Below are 8,011 nucleotides of genomic sequence, written 5' to 3'. Positions count from 1 at the left end.
AAACCGTTTCTTTCAAAAAACCCAGATTCAGCGTAACGATTTTGATAACTTAAAAAGAGGATTAATTAAACTATTTGACACGGTTTTAGATTTAAAAACAAGAAACGAAAAGAGTATTTCAAAAGCCATGAGTATTGCAATGAGTTAAGGAAAAATGGATTTATTTTCAAAAGCTAAAACCAAGTTTTGTTCCTAGAACCAAAGGTTAAAATAGATAAGTGTTTCATGAGAAATTTGGTATAAATTGGGGCCAAAGCCCACTGATTTCGGCAAAAGTAAACAAGGCCGGGACTGGCCAAAACAAAGGATTTTTCGGGCCAAAGCCTATTTACAAAATAAAGAGAGATGACATAAACATCCTAAAGCCTTTAAACACAAACTTAGTTGGGCCCAAAAATAGGTAGATCTCTTTAAAAAAAAATCACAATGTTAGCTACAAAGCCCAAACTCAGGACCAATTTCATAATTAGCCTCAAAACAAAGCATTTCTTAAAAACTAAATACATTCGTATATATGAGTTCCCAGATAAAGTGTTCCAAACATGTTATACAGATCGAACCAAATAAAGTATGAGTTAAGCATGCACAAAATTGGACATTCCAAAACTTAATAAGTTTATATTTTCAAATAACATGTATAAAGACGATGACTTTATACTCATTTTTAAACAAGGTACATCACCCCTAAATATAAAAGAGGAAATTATTTTACCCGGATATCATAAATCCAAACTTACGTACCTTATATATAAAAGGAACATGTTCAAATTCTTTTCAAAATTATATGCAAAATGACAAGATTTTTTGCGAGAATAAACACTAAATAGACAGTTCATGCAAATACTCATACATTGGAATTCGAAGGTCAACCGTATTGTACGGATTCTTAATACTGGGGTGCCTAACACCTTTCCTAGGGGATCATCAGAACCCTTACCTAAAACTCTGGATTACGAAAGATTTTTCACAGCATTTGAATAAACCCTTCAACCCCCACTTTTCCTAATTTTTCAAAACAAAAGTCCGAAAGAGTACCAACGAGTTCGTAGTAGCTCTTATGACTTAACATGAGTAAAAACGAGAACCATTCCTTGGGTACCATATCTACGTGGGGCCATGGAAGTACAGGCTGCATCCCATAGTTTAGCCTTGCTCAGGAGTCCGTACCCTCATTCTAGTCTGGGAACCACCACCAGGTGTAGTGGCACCGCCTATGGCATGCTGCCCATTGAGATGTAGAAGTATCCTATCCATGATATCATGGAAGGATGCATCTGACATACCCTCGGGGTGGGTCTAGGTTGGCCCCACACCTCTCCCGACTGCCTGCGCCCTCTCGGGCTGCTATTTCTGCTGTTGTGTTGGCAAAGGCTCCAGAGATACTGATCGTGCTCGTCTCTGCCCAGCTGCAGGGACCCAGTCCCTGGCTGTTGCAGCTCCACGACCTCTATCCTGGCCGTGGCCTCTCGCTATCCTCGTCCCCTAGTGCATGCCCCAGTAGCGGGCTCAGGCTCCTCATCCCTCACAATGGTGGTGTGTGTCCTCACCATCTGTGAGAGAAATGAATCAGATACCAATTTGAATAAAGTAGCCTCTTCTAGATACGTACGAAGCTCATCGTACCGATCTGCAAGACTCTACTAGACATGCTCTTGTACTTATAGACTAGGTAACCTAGGGCTCTGATACCAACTTGTCACGTTCCAAATCGGGGAACATGCATGCACCTACCCTTTTCCCACCTGGTAGGAGAACACTACAAGAGAGTAGGCTATTAGCCACGAAATTTAGCTAGGGAACTCAGATTCCTAGGTAATACACATCATTAACTACGAATTTAGCTAGAAATGCACCATTTCCTAGCAAAATATTTTGTCTGAAAATTTAGTCAAATGCTAGCTAGGAATTAGCTACGGCCGATCCATAGCTAATATATAGATAGGGATTTTCCCTAGCAAAATCTCTAGCTAATATTTTGCTGGAAAATGAATTTGGCGGTAAATTTTTTCCCTCCAAGGATTATGGTTTAAATAGGGATACAATCCGTAGCTAATTCCTAGCTAAAATTTAGCTAGGAAAGAGCCTAGCCAAATCGGTAGCTAATTTTTGGCGGGAATACAATTTGGCGCTAAAATTTTTATATCTAAAGATTATGGCTTAACTATGGATATTATCCATAGCTAATCCCTAGCCATGTTTTAGCTAGGAGAAACATCCATAGCTAATCTCTAGGTAGCTAGGGAAGTTTCCCTGCAAACTCTATAGCTAAGTTTTAGCAGGAATTCCAATTTTGTTTAGCTAGTTGAACCCAACTAATCTCTAGCAACTTCTATTAATAATATCATTATTGTTATTGTTGTTATTATTATTATTGTAAATCAATATTATTAGTAATATTTTTGGAATTCTTAGTGCAATTTACTTTCACTATATTATTAATTACTTCAACTGTCCCAGTTTAGTAGTGGTGGTTGGCCCGACAAGTAATTTAAGAAAATGACAAAAGAATTTAGAACTTGTGGTTTAAAACAAGTTGGAGATATTTGTAAGACATACAAGTAATCTCATTAAGGATAAAATAAAAAACTTAAAGTTAAATTATGTCTAAATATAGAATGACATTATTTTCTTTCGGGAGAAATTAAAAAGAAAAGTGTGCCAAATAAAATGGGGCAGCGGTTCAGATCTATTTATTCGTTATTTTATATTTTGAATATTTAATTTGTATCGTATTGAAATTTAGTGGTAATTCTATTTTATTGTAAGTCATTTGTTTAAATTCATAGAAAATTAGGAAAGGGGAAAAGGAAATAAAATATAAAATATGAAAAATGGTACAAAGACCTCGATCTCCTTAACCCGTTGAACCTTGTTATCTCCAAATTGACTAATTGCACCTTCAGTCCACCATCAGAACCCTTCGATATCACGCTACAAAAATTGCGAAAATTAGTGCGGTTTTGATACGAAAGTTTATCAAAATCGTACCGGGAGCAATCCACATTTTTAAAACGGTTGATCTATGTAGAATTAGAATGACAATTTTGACATGTAATTAATTTTAAATTTGTTTGATTCCATCCAAAAGGGAATATCAAATTCTGTCCTTTGTCTATGTGATCTCTACTTCCTCACTTGTCCTCATCCTAATTAAGTTCATGGAGAACTCCTCCCATTAGAGAGAATGAAGAGGGTCGAAGGAACCTACATTTAAATTTGGAAACTATATATTTATAATTTCTAGTCTCTTGTCGAAGACCTATTCATCTTACTTGTTTTGGTTGCAACTAATGTCCTCAATCTTATTATTTTCTTAATTAACCTCGAAGCTACTCTTTTTGTTCCTTGAATTTGTTACTTTCCTATTTTTACCTCCTTGCTCTAATACAATCATGTCTCTCTATAATATGGTCATTGCATTGATTTGCATACATTTCATCTCTATCTGACCTTACTAAAGTGATTTGAGCTTATTACTTCCTCTGTCACGGCTTATGTGATATAGTTCGAATTTCGAGAGTCAATCTTATTTATTTTGACCGTGAATTCAGACATATAGTGTTTAAGTTATTTAAAAAATAATTTATATATTTAGAAACTACATAAAAATGACTATAAGTCATAGTAATTAACAATTTAAGATATTTAAAGGGCATACGAATAAATCACAGTAATTTTTTTTTCTTGTTTGACTCTCAAAATACAAACTGTATCACATAAATTAGGATAGAGGAAGTATTTGATTTTTGACACGAATTTTGCTTTTCTGCTCTATCTATCCGATTATGAGATTCTTTCTGATTCTGTTGAGTTAATTTCCCTCTTATTTGTTTATTATTTAGCTGTTGAGAATTATATCTGTTAACGCACAAAGTCAAGTGTTTTCAAAGATCAACTCTGGCCAATACTTCTTTATATTCGGTCAATGATACTTGTTGAGTACACTTTGTCTTGGACTCATAACACACTTGATGCACTCTTTTGTGCAGATTTAGGTCCGTGCACTAGGGATCACGGGGAGCCGCTTGATTTTCTGTAGTTGTTCATTGGAGATTTTGGGATGAGATTTTGGGCTGATCCGCAACACCGGACTCCATCTATCCTTATTTTCATTTTGTCTTTTATTTTTCTTGGATAATTGTATTGAGATACTTTCAGACTTGTACTAATATTTTAGAGGTTCTTGTACTTATGACACTAGATTTTTGGGGTGTGCTCGTTATTTCCGCATTTTATGATTATGAGACTTCATTTTTATGACTTATTTAATGTTCTCATTCTACTTTTCCGCTGATTATTTGACAATAGACTAAATTGAATTATGGTTCACCTATTAGGTTAGGTTTATGTGCCACCGTTACTTTTTAGATATTTGGATCGTGACAATTACTTGCTCTAGTTCGATGCTTCTTAGCATAGGTTCCTTCTTGGATGTTCTTTTTTATCAACTTAGTTTATATATTTTTACTCAGTTTTTCAAAGTATGATTATTTATTTTATGTGAAACAATTCCGATCAATTTTTAGTCAATTGCTCATTATGATTAGTGTTTAAAGATGAAACAATTCTGCATACATTTCATTAGTTTTATATTTCTTGTAATTTCTATGTAATTTTATCTATTTAAATTATTAATTTTAATATATTAATTAATAATTTATTAAAAATTAAAGACCCACATAGTTAGCGGTTAGTGGAGCAAATATAGAGTCAGCATTTATTCTTAATAGTTATGTCTTTAAAGTCAACCTTTTTTCTTAATTTATTAAAGTTAATTACCGCTTAAAATCTCTTAAAGTTGCCTTAAAATCCTAGAAAACAAAGTAACTGAACTACTCTTCTCAAGCCCCTCAAACGCACGAGGCATACTTCAGGTCTCTTCATGCTCGGAAAACTCGAGCTATTTATTCTAGTCTACAAAAGCTGGAAACCACAACTGATTACTGCCTTCATCTGCCTTCTGGTATGAATTTCTCCTTACCCTAATGCATTTGTTGAAAGGGTAGTCTCTAATTTGTTTTTGTTAGATAGGAGATAGCAATCTTTGTTTTCCTTATAAAAAAAATACTCTGCTGTTGTTAGATATGGAGGACGAACTCTTAACTGGATTTTGTTATCTTATTTGGGGGTGTCCGTTTATATAATCCAATTTGGGGTATCGTTGTAGGTTGCTTAGTATGAGCTTTTTATTATGTTTTCTCATGAACTAAACATGGATTGGGGATATTAAATTTTGGTCCCTATTAATAATGTGTAAGAAAGATACTAAATCATAAAAATACTGTACGTGATTGACAATTGCTCTAGCAAGCATATGCAAATTATTTTTATATCATTGAAATAGAGAAATTTTGTAGTGGACATCTGGCAATTATTATTTCTCGTAAGATTTGATGGCGTTACTTCTCGTCTCCTTTATCGAAAACCTAGGAATGATAAATGTCCTTATTACATATGTAGAAAACCAGGATATGAGAGTAAAAAATAATAAAATTTAAAATTTAAAACTTTGAGATTGAAACTTGCCGTTTTGTTCATTAGAAAGAGCTGGAATCATTTGGGCATCTTTTTCTCTTTATGCTGCTAAAACAAAAGACAAGCTAGTGAGAAAGTCTTAAGTTTTTCAGGTGCGCCTCTGTTTGTATAATTAAATTTAAAGTTTATGTTGCTCAGTATGAATTTTTTATTATGTTCTACATTTCCTTTTAAAAAAATGCAATTTATTTTCTCTTAATTAAATGTGATACCGAATCCCTCTTAGATTAGATACTCGTGGTAGTGTCACATCTGTTTAAATTGGTGAGCTAAGAATATATAAGAAGTTTTGCATTTCATGTATTAACTAATTATCTTAAGTACTAACAATAGTGTTTTGTCACTGAGTTAGATAGTAAAGGTTCATGATAACCAAAACACCTCCACGAGTTGACCTTTGGTTTCCAAGCTCTTGCAAATTCAGCCAACGCTTCTGGCTTTGTTCATACTTCCATTCTTTATCATAGAGGCTCTTAGTTGCCTTACTTGCATTAATGTTGTTGGTTTCTGTTTTCCTTGACATCTATATGAGGTTCACATAATTTTTTTTCCTTTGGAGATTAGCATATGTTTAGAGTGCCAAACGGCTTTTGAATGTAACATTTCTTAGAAATTGTTAAGAGCTATTAAAAATTTCATTATGAAGATCACTGCATGATTAAGAACTCGAATTAGTTGATTGTTTCTTGAAAATGCTCTACAAAATCAGTTTCATGGCAGACAACATGACTTGTCTAATTATTAAGAAGTCTAGATGTGTAGACATGGATGATTGTAAATTATCAAGGATGAAGAGCCATCATTGTCATGTATTTCTTGAAAGGTTGCTACCAATTGCATGTCGAGATTTTTTGCCAGAGCTGATTTAATATGCCTCAACAAAGATTAGCTTATTTTTAAAGGTTTATGCACAACTGTGTTGAAAGTAAAAGATCTTTAGAAGCTTGAAGAAAGTATAAAGGTTGATATTTTCAAGCTAGAGAAAATATCTCCTCTTGGTTTCTTTGATTCCATGGAACATTTGCCAATTCATTTACCATATGAAGCAATAGCTGGTGGACCAGTTCAGTTTCGATCGATATGCCCTTTTGAGCTATAAGAATCAAAATCGAATCGTTGATTAGATAATTAATTAATTTACTTAACAACACACTAAAAATATATATTAATGTAGCAAGCTACGCAGTTTAAAGAAGAAATCCAAAAAGAGATCTCGTGTCGAGGGATCAATATGTGAAGCTTATATCATTCAAGAAATTTCAACATTCAGTTCCCATTATTTCTAGCCAACTGTGAAAACTAGGCTGAACAAAGTTACTCGAAAATCTGATGGTTGTCTATCCATTTTTTTTTGTCTAGGATGTCAGAGTAGGGAGATGAACAAATGCTATTTGTCCGATAAGGAGCGGGATGCAACACAAATGTATGTTTTGTTGAATTGTGAGGAGGTTCAACAATTCGTCCTGGATCCGCGTCCGAGGTTCTTTCCGGAGTGGAGGATTTATGGATCAGGTCCGATGAGTATCCGTAACGGGTGGTACATGGACACCATGGGTACTCTGCAGGTCATGACTACTGAGCAATGACATCAGATAGCATGTGTGCACAGTGAGTGTGCTCGTTGTGCTAACTTATTTCAGTTGTGGCTTACGTGATTGTGATTTTTGACTTCTTGGTGATTTGATTGTGATTACCCTTGGTTGACTTGCTGTGGTTTTTGATATTCATGTCTATTGACTGGCTTGTTTATTCTATTGATTTTATGAATTATGCATGATACTAATATTAGTCGGCCTATGATATCTACCAGTACATAGTGTTTATACTGATACTACCTTATTACATTCTTTGAGTGCAGATTGTGATACGGAGACTGCTACCCGCCCTCACATCTAGCGTGGAGGACATTTACTGATAGATTTAGGGTGAGCTTATCCCATGCCACGCCCCCCGAAGATCTTCTCTTATGATGTCTTTTCTCATTTTGGACATTATGGATTTATTAGTCAGATTTCATTCAATAGCTATGTTTTAGATTAGAGTCATATACGATGGCTTTCGGATTTTAGGGATTTTGTAATAGTTAGAACTTCCGCACTTATTTCAGTATTTTATGGCACGACTTATTTTGTTCATTTGATGTTTGAATGAGTAATAATTGATTAGTTTGGTTAATATAATGTAACACCTCGTCACTTTGTCTGTTCATGCACAGTGAATTGACTGACGAAGGGCATGATGCATATGATGTTTCGATAAGTAAGGAATAATATTTAATGATTCTAAATGAGGTTTCAAAGATATTGGAGGTAGGAGACGAAAGTTGTTAAGGAAAACAAGGTATATGTTGTGTATCGGGAAAGAATTTCGAGTATCGAATTAATGATGACTTAATGAAATTTTGGAGAAGAGTTATAATATCCCTTATATTGGCAATGAAGTGTTAAGTAAGTTTCAAGAAGGACCCATAAGCCAA

The 8,011-nt window shown here is 34.4% G+C and overlaps 1 long non-coding RNA gene across 1 annotated transcript; it reads left to right on the top strand.

Moving 5' to 3' along the window:
- The first annotated feature begins 4,855 nt into the window (after window positions 1-4,855).
- LOC132613467 (uncharacterized) lies at window positions 4,856-7,642 on the top strand. Its single transcript, XR_009571947.1, has 3 exons — window positions 4,856-4,963; window positions 6,895-7,143; window positions 7,394-7,642. It is a non-coding gene; the product is annotated as an uncharacterized LOC132613467 (long non-coding RNA).
- Window positions 7,643-8,011: the final 369 nt, after the last annotated feature.

The sequence above is a fragment of the Lycium barbarum genome, chromosome 10, assembly GCF_019175385.1.
Source record: "Lycium barbarum isolate Lr01 chromosome 10, ASM1917538v2, whole genome shotgun sequence".
NCBI lineage: Eukaryota > Viridiplantae > Streptophyta > Magnoliopsida > Solanales > Solanaceae > Lycium > Lycium barbarum.
Note: the sequence above shows the minus strand (reverse complement) of the source record. Positions and strands in the feature narration are given on the sequence as shown.